This window comes from Somniosus microcephalus, chromosome 4, assembly GCF_052327205.1.
Source record: "Somniosus microcephalus isolate GS21.2 chromosome 4, FLI_Smic_1.0, whole genome shotgun sequence".
NCBI classification, from domain to species: domain Eukaryota; kingdom Metazoa; phylum Chordata; class Chondrichthyes; order Squaliformes; family Somniosidae; genus Somniosus; species Somniosus microcephalus.
In genome coordinates, this window is record NC_140990.1 from 142,145,379 (window position 1) to 142,165,181 (window position 19,803).

At 45.4% G+C, this 19,803-nt stretch overlaps 1 pseudogene; it reads left to right on the top strand.

The window, feature by feature from the left end:
- Window positions 1–16,129: 16,129 nt before the first annotated feature.
- LOC147119864 (uncharacterized) lies at window positions 16,130–17,189 on the top strand (annotated as a pseudogene).
- Window positions 17,190–19,803: the final 2,614 nt, after the last annotated feature.

A 19,803-nucleotide genomic window follows, 5' to 3' on the forward strand; every position in this document is an offset into this window, starting at 1 on the left:
TTAGGATGAGAGTTGAATGCGCCTTGATGTGAGTTAAGGTGATTGGTGAATGGGGCTTGGTGTGATTTAGGGTGATGCGTGAATGGGGCTTGGTGTGAGTTATTATGATTGGTGAATGGGGCTTGGTGTGAGTTCGGATGATGTTTGAATGGGGCTTGGTGCGAGTTAGGAAGATGGGTGAATGAGGCTTGGAGTGAGTTAGGATGATGGGTGAATGGGGCTTGATGTGAGTTAGAATGATATGTGAATGGGGCTTGGCGTGAGTTAGGATGATGGGGGAATTGGTCATTGTGTGAGTTAGGATAATGGGTGAATTGGGGCTTGGTGTAAGTTAGGATGAAGAGTGAATGTGATTTGGTGTGAGTTAGGATGATATGTGAATGGGGCTTGGTGTGAATTAGGAGGATGTGTGAATGGGGTTGGTGTACGTTAGGATGATGGGGGAATGGGTCTTTGTGTGATTTAGTATGATGGGTGAATGGGGCTTGGTGTACGTTAGGGTGATGGGTGAATGGGGCTTGGTGTGTTTTAGGATGATGGGTGAACAGTTCTTGGTTTGGGTTAGGATTTCGGGTGAATGGAGCTTGGTGTGAGTTAGGATGATGGGTGAATAGGTTTGGTGTAAGTTAGTATGATGGTTGAATGGGTCTTGTTGTGAGTTAGGGTGATGGATGAATGGGTCTTGGTGTGTGTGGTAAGATGAAGTGTGAATTTGTCTTGTGTGAGTTAGGTTGATGGGGGAATGTGTCTTGGTGTGAGTTAGGATGATCGGTGAATGGGACATGATATGAGTTAGGATGATGGGTGAAAGGGGCTTGTGAGTTAGGATGTTGGGTGAATGGGGCATGGTGAGAGTTAGGCTGATGGCTGAATGGGACAAAATGTGAGTTAGGATGATGGGTGAACTGGGCCTGGTGTGAGTTACGAGGATGGGTGAATGGGGCTTCGTGTGTGTTAGGATGATGGGAGAATTGGGCTTGATGGGAGTTATGATGATGCGGGAATGGCATTGGTGTGAGCTACGAAGATGGGTGAATGGGGCTTGGTGTGAGATAGGATGATGGGTGAATGGGGATAACTGCGAGCTATGATGATGGGTGAATGTGGCTTGCTACGAGCTAGGATGATGAATGAATGTGTTTTATTGCGAGTTAGGATGACGCGTGAATGTGGCATCGTGTAAGTTAGGATGAGAGTTGAATGCGCCTTGTTGTGAGTTAAGATGATTGGTGAATGGGGCTTGGTGTGAGTTAGGATGATGATTGAATGGGGTTTGGTGCGAGTTAGGAAGATGGGTGAATGGTGCTTGGAGTGAGTTAGGATGATGGGTGAATGGGGCTTGATGTGAGTTAGAATGATATGTGAATGGGGCTAGGTGTGAGTTAGGATGATGGGAGAATGGGTCTTTTTGTGAGTTTGGATGATGTGTGAATGGGGCTTGGTGTGAATTGGGCTGATGTGTGAATGGGCCTTGGTGTACGTTAGAATGATGGGGGAATGGGGCTTTGTGTGAGTTAGGATGATTGGTGAATGGGGCTTGGTGTACGTTAGGATGATGGGTGAATGGGGCTTGGAGTGTTTTAGGATGATTTTTGAATGGTTCTTTGTTTGGGTTAGGATTTTGGGTGAATGGGTTTGGTGTGAGTTAGTATGATGGTTGAATGGGTTTGTTGTGTGTTTGGATGATGGATGAATGTGTCTTGGTGTGTGTGATAAGATGATGTGTGAATTTGTCTTGTGTGATTAAGGTTGATGGGGGAATGTGTCTTGGTGTGAGCTAGCATGATGGGTGAATGTGTCTTGGTTTGAGTTAGGATGATGGATGAATGGGACATGATGTGAGTTAGGATGATGGGTGAATGGGACAAAATGTGAGTTAGGATGATGGGTGAATTGTGCCTGGTGTGAGTTACAAGGATGGGTGAATGGGGATTCGTGTGTGTTAGGATGATGGGAGAATTGGACTTGGTGGGAGTTATGAAGATGCGGGAATGGCCTTGGTGTGAGCTACGAAGATGGGTGAATGGGGCTTGGTGTGAGCTAGGATCATATGTAAATGGGGCTAGCTGCGAGTTATGATGATGTGTGAATGTGGCTTGCTACGAGCTAGGATGATGAATTAACGTGTTTTAGTGCGAGTCAGGATAGGATGATGTGTGAATATGGCAAGGTGTAAGTTAGGCTGAGAGTTGAATGGGCCTTGTTGTGAGTTAAGATGATTGGTGAATGGGGCTAGGTGTGAGTTAGGATGATGATTGAATGGGTGTTGGTGCATGTTTGGAAGATGGGTGATTGGGGCTTGGACTGGTTTAGGATGATGCGTGAATGGCCTTGCTATGAGTTAGGATGATGGGTGTTTGTGGCTTGGTGTGAGGTGGGATGATGAGTGAATGGGTCTTTGTGTGACTTAGGATGATGGGTGAATGGGTGTTGTTGTGAGTTACGAAGATGTGTGAATGGGGCTCGGTGTGTGTTAAGATGATGGGTGAATGGGCCTTGGTCGGAGTTAGGATGATGCGTGAATGTGTCTTGATGTGATTTAGGATGATGAGTGAAAGGGTCTTGGTGTGAGTTAGGAAGATGTGTGAATGTTTCTTGGTGTTTTTTAAAATTCATTGATGGGTTGTGGGCGTCGCTGGCTAGGCCTGCATTTAGTGCCCATCTTGAGAAGATGGTGGTGAGCTGCCTTCATGAACCGCTGCAGTCCATATGATGTAGGTACACCCAAAAGGCTGTTAGGAAGGGAGTTCCAGGATTTTGGCCCAGCGACAGTGAAGGAACGGCGATACAGGTCCAAGTCAGGATGGTGTGTGGCTTGGAGGGGAAATTGTAGGTGGTGATGTTCCCATGCGTCTGCTGCCCTTGTCCTTCTAAGTGGTAGAGGTCGCGGGTTTGGAAGGTGCTGTTGAAGGAGCTTTGGCGAGTTGCTGCAGTGCATCTTGTCGATGGTACACACTGCAGCCACAGTGTGCCGGTGGTGGAGGGAGTGAATGTAGAAGGTGGTGGATGGAGTGCCAATCAAGCAGGCTGCTTTATCCTGAATGGTGTCGAGCTTCTTGAGTGTTGTTGGAGCTGCACTCATCCAGGCAAGTGGAGAGTATTCCATCACAATCCTGACTTGTCCCTTGTAGATGGTGGAAAGGTTTAGGGGAGTCAGGAGGTGAGAAACCCACCGCAGAATTCCCAGCCTCTGGCCTGCTCTTGTAGCCACAGTATTTATATGGCTGGTCCAGTTCAGTTTCTGATCAATGGTAACCCCCCAGGATGTTGATAGTTGGGGATTCAGCGATGGTAATGCCATTGATTGTCAAGGGGAGGTGGTTAGAGTCTCGCTTGTTGGAGATGGTCATTGCCTGGCACTTGTGTGGTGCGAATGTTACTTGCTACTTGTCAGCCCAAGTCTGAATGATGTCCAGGTCTTGTTGCATATGGACACAGACTGCGTCAGTATCTGACGAGTCTCGAATGGTGCTGAACAGTGCAATCATCAGCGAACATCCCCACTTCTGACCTTATGATGGAGGGAAGGTCATTGATGAAACAGCTGAAGACGATTGGGCCAAGGACACTGCCCTGATGAACTCCTGCAGTGTGTGAGTTAGGATGATGGGTGAATTGGACTTGGTGTGAGTTAGGATGATGTGTGAATGTGTCTTGGTGTGAGTTAGGATGGTGTGTGAATGTGCCTTGGTGTAACTTAGGATGATGCCTGAAAGGGGCTTGGTGTGATTTAGGATGGTGGGTGAATGGGTCTTGGTGTGAGTTAGGGTGAATTGTGAATGGGTCTTGGTGTGTGGTAGGCTGATGGGTGAATGGGGCTTGGAGTGTTAGGATGATGGGTGAATCGGGATTGCTGTTAGTTAGGATGATTGGTGAATGGGGCTTGCTGTGAGTTAGGATGATGGATGAATGGCTTTTAGTGTGCGTTAGGATGAAGGATGAAAGTGTCTTGGTGTGAGTTAGGATGATGGGTGATTGGGTCTTGGTGTGAGTTCTGATAATTGGTGAATGGGACTTGGTGTGAGTCAGGATGATTGGTGAATATGTCTTTGTGTGTGTTAGGATGATGGGTATTTGGGTCACGTTGTGAGTTATGATGATGGGCGATTAGTTCTTGGTGTGACTTAGGATGATGGTTTAATGGCCTAGAAATTCGGTATCGCCGCGCTAGGTCTTTAGCGCCCGAAATTTTGCGCTCGCCCGGATTCCCGTAGCACCCGCCTGAAATTCAGTTGCGACGGCCCAAGACGGAGGCGGGCGCTATTGCAGGGTTTGGCCGCCTTGCTTGGGGTGATGACAGTCAGTTTCAGGCGTCCAGCTGCCGCTGCAGCACCCGATGCGCTGCGGCAGGCTGGGGTACTGCAGGCCTCCTCCTTCTCTTAAGGAGGAGATGCCTGCAGCCATGAGATCGCTGCTGGATTCCCCCGGCAAATGAGCCCGGCACCACGGAGAAGTGCTGGGCTCGCGGGAGTCAGACACCAATGCCGCGGGGTGGTGGTGCAGGAGTCCGGGGAGGGAGGTGCGGCCAGGCGGTCGCCGGGAAAGCGGCCGGCCGCCCCTCCACCTTTATGCGCCGGCCTTTCGGAGCTGCAAGGCCCCATTTTTCAAACGCTGTTTGCGGCTGCCACGGGCGATGCGGCCGCAACTGAATTTGGCGGTCGGCACGGAATCGCATTGGAACCGGGGTGTTGCGCACACCAATGACGTCATCGGTGCCGGCGCAGCGCTACCGGCTAATGCCGATGTTAGGGATCAACTGAATTTCGGGCGCTAAAAAACTTCCGGCGTCAACCACTCTATAGCCAATAAGTGGGTGCAAACGCGACTGAATTTCTAGGCCAATGTGTCTTGTTGTGAGTTAGGATGATGGGAGTATGGGACTTCGTTTGAGTTATGTTGATGGGTGATTGGGATTTGGTGTGAGTTAAAATGGTATGTGAATGGGGTTGGGTGTGATTTAGGATGATGGGTGAATTTTCCTTGTGTGAGTTAGGATGATGTGTGAATATGGCTTGGTGTGAGTTACGATGATGGGGGAATGTGTCTTTGTGTGATTTAGGATGATGGGTGAATGGGGCTTGGTGTAAGCTAGGATGAGGGGTGAATGGGGATTGGTGTGAGTTAGCATGATGTGTGAATGGGGCTTGGTGTGAATTAGGATAATGTGTGAACGGGGCTTGGTGTACGTTAGGATGATGGGGGAATGGGGCTTTGTGTGAATTAGGATGATGGGTGAATTGGGCTTGGTATACGTTAGGATAATGGGTGAATGGGGCTTGGAGTGATTTAGGATTTTGTGTGAATGGGGCTTGGTGTGAGTTAGGGTGATGGGTGAATGGGTTTGGTGTGAGTTAGTATGATTGTTGAATGGATCTAGTTGTGAGATAGGATGATGGATGAATGGGTCTTAGTGTGTGTGGTATGATGATGTGTGAATTTTCCTGGTGTGAGTTAGGATGATGGGGGAATATGTCTTGGTGTGAGTTAGGATGATGGGCGACTGTGTCTTGGTTTGAGTTAGGATGATGGGTGAATTGGGCTTGTTGGGAGTTGTGATGATGCGGGAATGGCCTTGGTGTGAGTTGCGAAATTGAGTGAATGGGGCTTGGTGTGAGATAGGATGATGTGTAAATGGGGTTAGCTGCGAGTTATGATGATGTTTGAATGTGGCTTGCTACGAGCTAGGATGATGAATGAATGTGTTTTCGTGCGAGTCAGGATGATGTGTGAATATGGCATGGTGTTAGTTAGGCTGAGAGTTGAATGGGCCTTGTTGTTAGTAAAGATGATTGGTGAATGGGGCTTGGTGTGGTTTAGGATGATGATTGAATGGGGGTTGGTGCAAGTTAGGAAGATGGGTGAATGGGGCTTGGAGTGGTTTAGGATGATTCGTGAATTAGTCTTCGTATATGTTAGGATGATGGGTGAATGTAGGCTATGATGATGGATGATTGTGTCTTGGTGTGAGTTAGGATGAAGGGGGAAAGGGTTTTGGTGTATGTTAGGATGATGGGTGAAAGGGTCTTGGTGTAGGTTAGGATGATGGATGATTGTGTCTTGGTGTGAGCTAGGATGATGGGTGAGTGTCTCTTGTTGTGAGTTAGGATGATGGGTGAATGCATCTTCGTAGGTGTTAGGATGTGTTATGATGATGTGTGAATGTGTCTTCGTGTGAGTTAGGATGATGGGTGAATGCGTCTTTGTGTGAGCTGGATGATGTGTGAATTGGGCTGGGTGTGAGTTAGGATGATGCATGAATGTGTCTTCGTTTGAGTTATGATGATGGGTGAATGCGACTTTGTGTGAGTTAGGATGATGTGTGAATGGGGATTGGTGTGAGTTAGGATGTTGGGTGAATGTGTCTTGGTGTGAGTTAGGATGATGGGTGAATGGGCCTATGTGTGAGTTAGGATGACGGGTGAATGGGGCTTGGTCTGATTAGGATGATGTGTGAATGGGGCTTGGTCTGAGTTTGGGTGATGTTTGAATGGAGCTTGATGTGAGTTAGGATGATGGGTGAATGGGGCTTGGTGTGAGTAAGGGTGAAGGGTGCATTGGGCATGGAGTGATTTCGGATGATGCGTGAAAGTGTCTCGGTGTGAGTTGCGATGGGGGGTGAATGGTTCTTCGTGTGAGTTAGGATCATGTGTGAATGGGCCTTGGTGTGAGTTTGGATGATAGGTGAATGTGTCTTTGTGTGATTAGGATGATGGGTAAATGGGGCTTTGTGTGAGTTAGAATGATGTGTAGATGGGGCTTGGTGTGTATCAGGATGATGGTTGAATGGGTCTTGGTGTGAGTTAGGATGATGTGTGAATGGGGCTTGGTGTAAGTAAGTATGATGCTTGAATGAGGCTTGGTCTGGATTAGGAAGATGGGTGAATGGGTCTTAGTGTGAGTTAGAAAGGTGGTTGAATGGAGCTCGGTGTTAGTTAGTATGATGCTTGAATGTGGCTTGGTGTGGGGTAGGATGAGCTGTGAATGGGGCTTGGTGTAAGCTAGGATGATGGTTGATTGGTTTTTCGTTTGATCTAGGATTTATGGTGAATGGGTGTTGTTGTGAGTTTGGAAGAGGGATGAATGGGTCTTGGTGTGTGTGGTAAGATGATGTGTGAATTTTTCTTGTGTGAGTTAGGAAGATAGGTGAATGTGTCTTGGTGTGAGTTAGGGTGATGAGTGAATGTGTTTTGGTTTGAATTAGAATGATGTGTGAATGGGACATGATGTGAGTTTGGCTGATGGGTGAATGGGGCTTGGTGTGAATAAGGATGATGCGTTAATGTGTCTTGGTGTGAGTTAGGATGATGGGTGAAAGGGCCTTGGTGTGAGTTAGGACGTTGGGTGAATGCGGCATGGAGAAAGTTAGGATGATGGGTGAATTGCGCTTGGTGTGAGTTATGATGATGCAGGAATGGCCTTGGTGTGAGATAGGATGATGGGTGAATGGGGCTAGCTGCGAGTTATGATGTTGGGTGAATGTTGCTTGCTACAAGCTAGGATGATGAATGAATGGGTTTTAGTGCAAGTTAGGATGATGCATGGATGTGGCATGGTGTAAGTTACGCTGATAGTTGAATGGGCCTTGGTGTGAGTTAAGGTGATTGGTGAATGGGGCTTGGTGTGAGTTAGGATGATGATTGAATGGAGGTTGGTGCGAGTTAGGAATATGGGTGAATGGGGCTTGGAGTGAATTAGGATGATGCGTGAATGGGTCTTGGTTTGAGTTAGGATAATGGCTGAAAGGATCTTAATGTAGGAAAGGATGATGGATGATTGTGTCTTCCTGTGAGTTAGGATGATGGGTGAATGGGTCTTGGTGAGTTAGGGTGAGTTGATGAATGGGGCTTGGTGTGAATTAGCAAGATGGGTGAATGTGTCTTGGTGTGAGTTAGGATGATGGGTGAATGTGTCTTCATGTGAGTTAGGACGATGCGTGAAAGAGTCTTCGTGTGAGTTATGATGATTGTGAATGGGGCTTCATGTGAGTTAGGATGATGGGTGAATGGATCTTTCTGTGAGTTAAGATGAATGGTGAATGGGGCTTGGTGTGAGATAGGATGATATGTGAATGGGCTTGGTGTGAGTTAGGGTGAGGCGTGAAAGTTTCTTTATGTGAGTTTGGATCATGGGTGATTAAGTCTTGGTGTGAGTTAGGATGATGGGTGAGTGTGGCTGGGTGTGAGTTAGGTTGATGGGTGAATGCGTCTTCGTATAAGTTAGGATGATGGGTGAATGTGTCTTCATGTGTGTTATGATGATGGGTGAATGTTTATTTGTGTGAGTTAGAATGTGTCTTGCTGTGAGTTAGGTTGATGGGTTAATGGGTCTTTGTGTGAGTTAGGATGATGGGTGAATGGGGCTTGGTCTGATTAGGATGATGGGTGAATGGGGATTGGTGTGAGTTCGGATGATGGGTGAATGGGTCTTGGTGTGAGTTAGGATGATTTGTGAATGGGGCTTTACGTGAGATAGGGTGATGTTTGAATTGGTCTTGCTGTGATTTAGGATGGTTGGTGAATGGGGCTTGATTTAAACATAGAAACATAGAAGATAGGAGCAGGAGTAGGCCATTCGGCCCCTCGAGCCTGCTCCGGCATTCAATGAGATCATGGCTGATCATCCAAATTCAGTACCCTGTCCCTGCCTTCTCCCCATATCCCTTGATCCCTTCAGCCTTAAGAAATATATCCAACAACTTGTTGAATATATTTAATGAACTGGCCTCCACCGCCCTCTGTGGCAGAGAATTCCACAGGTTCACCACTCTCTTGATGAAGAAATTCCTCCTCATTTCAATCCTAAATGGTTTACCCCTTAGCCTTAGACTATGACCCCTGGTTCTGGACTCCCCGACCATCGGAAACATCCTTCCTGCATCTAGTCTATCCAGGCCTGACAGAATTTTATAGGTTTCGATGAGAACCCCTCTCAATCTTCTAAACTCCAGTAAGTATATCGACACAATCTCTCCTCATACGTCATTCCTGCCATCCCAGGTATCAGCCTGGTGAATCTTCGCTGCCCTCCCTCCATGGCAATAAAGTCCTTCCTCAGATAAGGCGACCAAAACTGCACACAATACTCAAGATGCGGTCTCACCTAGGCCCTGTACAACTGCAGCAAGACATCCTTGTTCCTGTACTCGAACCCTCTTGCTACGAAGGCCAACATACCATTTGCCTTCTTACCTGGCTGCTGCACCTGCATGCTTACCTTCAGCGACTGGTGCACAAGAACACCCAGGTCTCTTTGCACTTCCCCTTCTCCCAATCTATTGCCATTCAAGTAAAAGTCTGCCTTCCTGTTTTTGCCACCAAAGTGGATAACCTCACATTTATCCACATTATTGTGCATTTGCCATGTTTCTGCCCAATCACCCAACCTGTCCAAATCATACTGGAATTTCACGACATCCTCCTCACAGCATACCCTCCCACCCAGCTTTGTGTCGTGTGCAAATTTCGAGATATTACATCCAATTCCCTCGTCCAGATCATTAATATATATTGTGAACAGCTGGGGTCCTAGGACCAATCCTTGCGGTACCCCACTAGTCATTGCCTGCCACTTGGAAAATGACCCGTTTATTCCAACTCTTCGCTTTCTATCGTATGGAGATGCCGGTGTTGGACTGGGGTGGACCATAGATCATGAACCCACTCAAGTCGACCTACAACACAGACTACGCTAAGAGACTCTGCTGTCGTACCTCTCGCACACTCCTCAACCATCTCGTACACCAGCTCTACAGCAGACGCCGCAACCTCGAAATGGAGAGAGAGTCCATGTTCTCAGCCTGTGCTCAGGACATAACAGACCAGCTACGAGACACCGCCAAACAGATGAGGCAATGGAACTACACTGCCTACATGCACACCAAGAACAGGAAGCTTGAGAAACTCGGCATCACCACTGTCGAAGTTTCGACTGTTCAATAAGACTCTGTGAAACAAAGTGATCGTCAAAGGCAGACTTTATTTAACTACTTGCTAGCAAGGGGAGCTTCACGTAGGCAATGGCTATCGTGACTTCTCCGAATACATGGACAAAAACACCTCTTTTTATACACAAAGAGCAAAACCTTCTATCACATGGTATGGTATTGAGACACAACTAAATAACATTAAGGAAGAGATGAGTAAGAAATGTTTAAGGTCAACAAGAAGATGACTAAAGGGTCAGCAGAGCCTCGGTGTCTTAAGATAAGGTTAGCCCATAGATAATCAAAAGTCATGATGCAGGAATACCTTTAGATAAAGTTAATTAATTTTATACAATGGAGACGGTTTGTCTCTCACTTTGGTTCTGGACATTCATACGAATGTTTACAGTACATGTCCTTTGGTTTATCATGCTTTTGTTCTGTTAAGCTTATCTTGTTTATGGAACTGTCTAGCCTGCAAGCTACAAAGGAGTCACAGCCTCTTCCTTAAACCGTTTCCTAATATGGGCCTGCCCGTTTCCCCTTATGTTATACTGTGTGAAGCCATTTTGGCCTGTTGAAACAGTTCCAGACTCCATTTTAATATAAGAGAGTATGTGTGCTTATTTTATACTAATATGTGTGGATATATATATCTCTATGCTGATGCACTTCTACATTCCCCCATTTTGTCCTTCCTAGGACAATATAGCCCACATTAATTCTTTCAGTCCCTTTTGTCGGTCCTCGTTTCTTTCGGGGTTCTTCGTTATCTCTCTGACAGCTTACGCATACCATCTCGATGATTACATACAGCGTAAACAATAATTTCATCGTTTCAAGTCCCTTTTTTTTTTAAATGTCCCCGTCTGGTGCCTTCTTACAATGGGATGCGTGTATCCAAGTCGGTGTTTCCTTGATTTTAACAGCTGTGTCAGGAGTACTTGGTATGGCCCTTCAAAGCGTGGCTGTAGTCCGTTCTTTCTTTTGAAGACCTTTACGTATACGTTATCTCCTGGTTCCAAGTTATGGCACCTTCCTTCCGCTGGTTCCGTTTGCGCCTCTTTTACCTGCTGGTGAAAGCTGGAAATACATCTAGTTAATGCAATACAATAGTTTAACCTGTTCTCATCCATTTTATGGATGTCCATTTGCTTAACCGTAAGTGGCGCTGAAAATGGCAGTCTTAGGGGTCGTCCCATAACAATCTCTTGTGGCGATAGTCCGATTGTCCTGTTAGTTGCTGCTCGCATTATCATCAATGCTAGGGGTAATAGTTCGACCCATTTAAGTCCAGTTTCATTGCAAAGTTTAGAAAGTTTATTCTTCAGCATACCATTATATTTTTCTACCAGTCCCGCTGACTGTGGATGATAGCTGCAGTAGAAGTCCATTGTCAGTTGAAAGTTGTGCAGGTATACCAAATCGTGGTACAATTTCTTTTAACAAACATTTTGCAACAGTAACTGCATCATTTTTTTACATGGAAAGGCTTCAATCCATCGTGAAAACACATCTACAATAACTAATACATACTTAAATCCTAAACATACCGGTAATTCAATAAAATCCATCTGTAAATGTACAAAGGGTCCTGTTGGATTTGGGTGGGAGGCAGCCTGTACCTTTTCCGTTTTACCAGGGTTCATTGTTTGGCAGGTAATGCATTGTTCGCTAATTTGTTTTGTAATTGTCACTGCCTGGTGAATACCAAGTTTGTGTGATATAGTCTGCCATCCCCCCTTTGCCTGCATCTGAACATGTGGACACATCAGGCAATCCATGGGAGTATTGACTTGGTAGCCACCATGCAGCCGTCATGGTAGACCCGTACTCCTTCAGGTGTTTTAAAAGAAGAATCATTCACCCAAGCTAACACTTCGTCCGGACTGGCCTGTAATTGATAGGCCAAAACGTCATCAGTTGTGGGTGGGGGATTGTCTGGATCTTGATTTCTAAGAACATATGCAGACACTTGTGACCCTGTATCAGAAAGAGCAGCAGCCTTAGCTGCTCGATCCACCTTATCATTGCCCAAAGAAGCCTGGTCTTGATTGCTTGTATCTGCTTTGCATTTAATAACAGCAATTTTTTTTTAGGACACTGGAGAGCCTTTAAAAGGTTATCAATCTGTTCAGCATTTTTAACTGTAGATCCCGATGAAGTCAGGAATCCTCTAAGTTTCCAAATTTGACCATAATTATGAGTGACTCCAAATGCATACCAAGAGTCAATATAAATATTCACTGATTTTCCTGTAGCTAAAATACATACTCTTGTAACGGCAAACAGTTCTGCTTGTTGTGCTGAAAAGAAAGATGGTGGTCAGCATACTTGGATAATTGAATGATCATCGAAAATGGCATATGCACTTTTTTTGCGAGGCCTTTTCATCTCTGAGGGCTGATCCATCCACATAAAATATAAAATCGCTATTGTCTAGAGGAGTTTCTACAATGTCTATACGAGGCTTAGTGATAAGCTGAGTCACTGATTCACAATGCCTCTTGGGTAGGTGATGCAATTAGCAGGTCGTCTACTTACTGTATGAGGGTTAACCCATCGGTTAAGACAATGTTCTGTAAATCATGTTTGAGGCACTGCGAAAAGAGAGTTGAGCTTTCTGTATAGCCTTGTGGCAGCCTGGTCCATGTGTATTGGGTTCCTTTGAACGTGAAGGCAAACAGGAACTGGGAATCTTGGTGAATAGGAATGCTGAAGAAGGCTGAGCAGAGATCAATGACCGTATAATACCTTGAATTAGGAGGTATACTGGTCAGAATGGTGGCTGGGTTTGGGACCACCGGGTAGGCAGGGAGAACAGACTCGTTAACTGCTCTTAGGTCTTGAATCAACCCTGACTTATTCTCCACTCCTGTTGAACTGCAGCTTTTGATAGGCGTAGGACCATCTGTCCTAGATCAGAAGATTTGAATTAATACGCCATTGCTAGTGTACAGTGTGGCTTAGAGTCTTTTACCCTGAATAATTCCCATGCTGTTTGGGTCAACAAGATTGGTGACGCTATTCCTTCTTGCCCAATTAAAATTCTTCGGATTTTAAGTGAATATTTCTGATGCAGAAAGGGCTTGTAATTAATTGCCACTTCTAGATCTTCTCCCGTTTTGTCATAATAGGCTATACAGTGCAATTTATCATGCCAATGTCCCAAATTAAACTGCTTCTGGTATTCTGATACTGATCTTGTGGCATACTGCAATGCTCCCACAGCCATCAGTAATTGTTTACTGAGGTTGTCATCATGATTAGTCCAACAATACAAAATAGGAGAATTGTGGACCTGCAATGGGTACATCCCACATCTGTCAGTTGGAACATATACCTTCAGTCCTTTTTTCATACATGATATCACTGCTTTCATTTTACACAACAAATCTCTTCCTAATAAGTTGATGGGAACGTCTTCAGATAATAAGAATGCATGCTGTTCATGAAAGTCTTTCATCTGTACATCCAATGGAGTGGGCCATACCATAGTCTGGGTTGTTCCTGAAAGTCCTACACACTTGACACTCTGATACAAGGTGCTCCTACTGCATATTGTTTAGTCAAGACCGAATTAGTTGCTCCAGTGTCTACCAAAAAATGGAACTTGTGTTCCATTCATATTTAAATTTATAAATGGCTCTTCTTTAGAATTTAATGATACTGCAGGCAATTGTACCACAGCCTATTGTTCCTGGGCAATGTCTGGGGTGGGCTCTAAGTAACGTCATGCTAAACAATTTGGATTTTGTCCAAACTCTTCGTTTGGGCCACTTTGATTTCCCCAGGGATTGCTAGTTGTCCAATTAGTCTGTGGACGAGTGTAAACCTGGGCTTGGGTATTTCTGTTTCCGGATAAATTTTGTGGACCCTGCCAACCTTGATTTGTTTAACTTTTTGTTGTTTATTCTGTTCCTGATTAATCTCATCCTCTTTTTATTATGTTTACTAACTTCTATACTTCGTTCGCGTCGCCTCTCTGCTTCCTTTTTCCAATCTGAGAAGGCTGACCAATTTACTTTTTTTTTCCTTTTCTCTGCGGGTCTCTAGTTACGAGGCAATTCTCTAGACATGTTATTCTGTCTAAATTAAAGGTTCCGTCTATAGGGAATGGGTATTTGTCATTCTTGGTCCAATTAGACCATTTAGGTAAATCATTTGTGGATGATCGGCCACAATTTTGAAAAATATGGAAAGCTGGGGTTCCCCTTTCGGGGACCTTGCTTTGTGCAGCTCCCATCCTAGTTAGTTCTCAATTTCCACTAGCTGCACTTGTTCTGGGTCACAAGTTTTACCCTCAACCCTCTTACGACCCCTACAGGATGACCAAAGTGCTGACAGCGATGAACAATAACATACAATAATAACAATCAAGAAAATACTAAGGAATAACTTGAAGGTCCAAACAGATACACAAAAGAACTCAGACATGAAATAACGTAGGTACAGTTATGCAGGCTTTCTACAAAAGCTAAATTACAATCCGACAGTTTTCTCGATCTGCGTGGTATGCTCTACAGATCGAGGCCTTATTTTACAAGCTTTTGACAACTAATGACTGAGTATCACGATCCTAAGTGCCTTTATGCCTCTCCGCCCACTTCAGGGTCCTGACATTCGCGTGGGGGATTTCCCCTCTTAACAACCGGTCTAAGGCTGCGCGTTTGAGACAGGCCCTTCCTTGTCCTAGTCGATCAACTCAGTCACCAACAGTTTTCCTTTAAATCTTTACAAACTTTACATATGCATATAAGCGTTATTTTACAAAACAGTTGTGTTTTATTTCTGAATCCTTATTCCATACTTATCCTTACTCTAACTGCCTATCTATCCTTTGGGATTACTAGGTAGTCCCTTCACAGATTACATCACTGTGCACTCTCTGCCTATCCTTCGAGCTAGTCTCTTCACAGGCCCTCTGGTACCCTTATTTCTTTCTTTCTGTGTCTATCCTTCAGGCTAATCCCTTCACAGTACACTCACATATATTCCGGAACTCAACCTGGTCGCGACCTTTCTGCTGTCTCCCTTTGTCCGACAGTTTTGAAACCTGAACCGGCAATCTCCTCCTCCTTTTAATGTCAAGATAAAAGAAGCAAAAGGTTACATAAGTTAACTCAAGTTCCAAACACACATGAGTCTTAACAGATCGCATTGCTCCCGTCGGAAGTGACAGACTACACCAACTATGTATCTATAGAGAAATCCTTTTCTGTGAGAAAACCTCACCTATGGCCATTCAGGATTTGTCGTTAGCAAAGTATGGTGTCCTCGTCCGTGACTTACCGAAAGGCAGCAAGCGATCTCGGTGGGACCTCCAAGAAACTGTCGATGTTTCGACTGTTCAATAAGACTCTGTGAAACAAAGTGATCGTCAAAGGCAGACTTTATTTAACTACTTGCTAGCAAGGGGAGCTTCACGTAGGCAATGGCTATCGTGACTTCTCCGAATGCATGGACAAAAACACCTCTTTTTATACACAAAGAGCAAAACCTTTTATCACATGGTATGGTATTGAGACACAACTAAATAACATTAAGGAAGAGATGAGTAAGAAATGTTTAAGGTCAACAAGAAGATGACTAAAGGGTCAGCAGAGCCTCGGTGTCTTAAGATAAGGTTAGCCCATAGATAATCAAAAGTCATGATGCAGGAATACCTTTAGATAAAGTTAATTAATTTTATACATTGGAGACGGTTTGTCTCTCACTTTGGTTCTGGACATTCATACGAATGTTTACAGTACATGTCCTTTGGTTTATCATGCTTTTGTTCTGTTAAGCTTATCTTGTTTATGGAACTGTCTAGCCTGCAAGCTACAAAGGAGTCACATCCTCTTCCTTAAACCGTTTCTTATATGGGCCTGCCCGTTTCCCCTTATGTTATACTGTGTGAAGCCATTTTGGCCTGTTGAAACAGTTCCAGACTCCATTTTAATATAAGAGAGTATGTGTGCTTATTTTATACTAATATGTGTGGATATATATATCTATATGCTGATGCACTTCTACACCACCAGCAGCAAGCAAGCCTGTCCCGGTACCACGGTTGAAACCACAGGGAAGTCCATCGCCAACTTCTCCGACCACACCCTTCAACCAGATGAAATTGAAGTTCTCAGCCGAGGGCTCAATTTCTGCCCCACCACCAAAATGGTCCCCATCGGTCTCGCGGCAGACACAGAGGAATTCATCAGGAGAATGAGGCTCCGGGAATTCTTCCACAAATCCCAAGATGTCAGCAGCGAACCCAATGAGATAACCAATGATCCGGAACAGGAGACAGAGGGATCCGCAGTGCAGCAACTGAAGAAGAAAGAATCAAATTGGGCCCCTCCGGAGGGTCAGTGCCCTAAGCTTGACATGTATGCTCAAGCTGTCAGGAGAAGTATCAATGCCAGATTCATCAGCCGCACTCACAATACAGTCCAGAATGTCACCCGAGCACAACACAATGCCATCCACACTCTCAAGACCAACCGCAACATCGTCATCAAACCAGCAGACAAAGGAGGAGCCATCGTCATACAGAACAGAACGGACTATTGCAAAGAAGCATAACGAGAACGGGACAACCAGGAACACTACATACAGTTACCCGCAGATCCGACCAAATAACACACCCACCAACTCAACAAACTGATCAAGACCTTTGATCCAACCCTTCAAAGCATCCTACGCGCTCTCATCCCACGTACTCCCCACGTGGGAGACTTCTACTGCCTCCCAAAGATACACAAAGCCAACACACCCGGATGTCCTATCGTATCAGGCAATGGAACCCTGTGTGAGAACCTCTCTGGATACGTCGAGGGCATCCTGAAACCCATCGTACAGGGAACCTCCAGCTTCTGTCGTGACACAACAGACTTCTTACAGGAACTCAGCATCCACAGACAAGTTGAACCAGGAAAGCTCCTCGCCACGATGGATGTCTCAGCACTCTACACCAGTATCCCCCACGATGACGGCATCGCTGCAGCAGCCTCAGTACTCAACAGCAACAACAGCCAATCTTCAGACGCCATCCTACAACTCATCTGCTTTATCCTTGACCACAATGTCTTCACCTTCGACAACCAGTTCTTTACCCAAACACACGGAACAGCCATGGGGATCAAATTCGCACCCCAATACGCCAACATCTTCATGCACAAGTTCGAGCAAGACTTCTTCGCTGCACAGGACCTCCAACCAATGCTATACACCAGATACATCGACGACATTTTCTTCCTATGCATCCACGGCGAAGAATCACTGAAAAGACTACACAGTAACATCAACAAGTTCCATCCCACCATCAAACTCACCATGGACTACTCCTCAAAATCGGTTGCATTCTTGAACACATGAATCTCCATCAAAGACGGACACCTCAGCACTTAACTCTACCGCAAGCCCACGGACAACCTCAGGATGCTCGACTTCTCCAGCTTCCACCCTAACCACGTTAAAGAAGCCATCTCCTGTGGACAAGTCCTGCAAATACATAGGATCTGCTCAGACGAGGAGGAACGCGATGGACACTGACAGACGCTGAAAGACGCCCTCGTAAGAACGGGATATGACGCTCGACTCGTCGATCGACAGTTCCGCCGGGCCACAGCAAAAAATCGCATAGACCGCCTCAAAAGACAAACACGGGACACAACCAACAGACTTCATCGTCCACTACTTCCCCAGAGCGGAGAAACTACGCCATGTTCTTTGCAGCCTTCAACATGTCATCGATGATGATGAACACCTCGCTAAGGCCATCCCCACACCTCCACTACTCGCCTGCAAACAGCCGCCTAACCTCAAACAGACAATTGTTCACAGCAAATTACCCAGCTTTCAGGAGAACAGCGACCACGACACCATATAACCCTGCCACGGCAACTTCTGCAAAACATGCCAGATCATCAACACAGATAACATCATCACACGTGACGACACCACCCACCAGGTACATGGTACATACTCATGTGACTCAGCCAACGTTGTCTACCTCATACGTTGCAGGAAAAGATGCCCCAGAGCATGGTACATTGGCGAGGCCATGCAGACACTGCGACAATGGATGAACAGACACGGTGCAACAATCGCCAGGCAGGAGTGTTCCCTCACAGTCGGGGAACACTTCAGCAGTCAAGGACATTCAGCCTCCGATCTTCGGGTAAGCATTCTCCAAGGCGGCCTTCAAGACACACGACAATGCAAAATCGTAGAGCAGAAACTGATAGCCAAGTTTCCGCATTCATGAGGATGGCCTCAACAGGGATCTTGGGTTCATGTCACGCTACATGTAACCACACCTAACTATATAAGTTGTGTCTTTATGCATCTCTCCACTTCACCTGACGAAGTAGCAGCGCTCCGAAAGCTTGTGATTTCAAATAAAACTGTTGGACTATAACCTGGTGTAGTTCAGTCAAGCACGATTTACCTTTTGTAAATCCATGTTGACTTTGTTCAATCCCGTCACTGCTTTCCAAGTGCTCTGCTTTTACATCTTTTATAATGGACTCTAGCATTTTCCCCACTACCAATGTCAGGCTTACCGGTCGATAATTCCCCACTTTTTCTCTACCACCTTTTATGAATTGTGGGGTAACATTAGCTACCCTCCAATCCATGGGTATTGTTCCAGAGTCTTTTGAGTTCTGGAAGATGACCAGCAATGCATCTACTATTTCTAGGGCCACTTCCTTAAGTACCCTAGGATGTAGATTATCAGGCCCTGGGGATTTATCGGCCTTCTGTCCCATCAATTTTCCTTACACCATTTCCCTACAAATACTGATTTCTTTCAGTTCCGCCCTTTCATCAGATCCTATGTTCCCCTGCATCTCTGGGAGTTTATTTGTGTCCTCCTTTGTGAAGACAGAACCAAAATTTATATTTAGTTGGTCCGCCATTTCTTTGTTCCCCATTATAAATTCCCCTGATTCTGACTGCAAGGGACCTATGCCTGACTTCACCAATCTTTTTCTCTTCACATATCTATAAAAGCTTTTACAGTCAGTTTTTATGTTCCCTGCAAGCTTACTCTCATTTTCTATTTTCCCCTTCTTAATTCATCCCTTTGTCCTCCTTTGTTGAATCCTAAACTGCTCCCAATCCTCAGGATAATTGCTTTTTCTGGCCAATTTATATGTCCTCTCCTTGGATCTTATGCTATCCCTAATTTCACTTGTTAACCAAGGTTGAGTCACATTTTTTGTTTTATTTTTATGCCAAACTGGGATGAACAAATTCGGTAGTTCAGCCATTCGGTCATTGAATGTTTGCCATTGCCTATCCACCATCAACCCTTTCAGTGACATTCCTCAGTCAATCCTACCCAACTCGCTCCTCAGACCATCGTAGTGTCCTTTATATAAATTTAGTACCCTAGTCTCTGAGTCAACTACTTCATTCTCCATCTTAATGAAGAATTCGATCATTTATGATTGCTCCGACCCAACAAGATTGCTAATTAATCCTTTAAGTTAGGATGATGGGTGAATGTGGCTTGGCTTGAGTTAGGATGAAGGGTGAATGGGTCTTGGTGTGAGTTTGGATGATGGGTGAATGGGTATTGACATGAGTTAGGATGATGGGTGAATGGGTCTTTGTGTGGGTTAGGATGATGGGTGAATGGGGCTTGGTGTGAGTTAGGATGAAGGGTGAATGGGTCTCGGTGTGAGTTTGGATGATGTGTGAATGGGGCTTGTTGTAAGTTAGGATGATGGGTGAATGGGTAATTATGTGCGTGAGGATGATGGGTGAATGTGTATTTGTGTGAGTTAGGATGATGTTTGAATTGGTCTTGCTGTGACCTAGGATGGTGAGTGAATGGGGCTTGGTTTAAGTTTGGATGATGGGTGAATGGGGCTTGGTGTGAGTTTGTG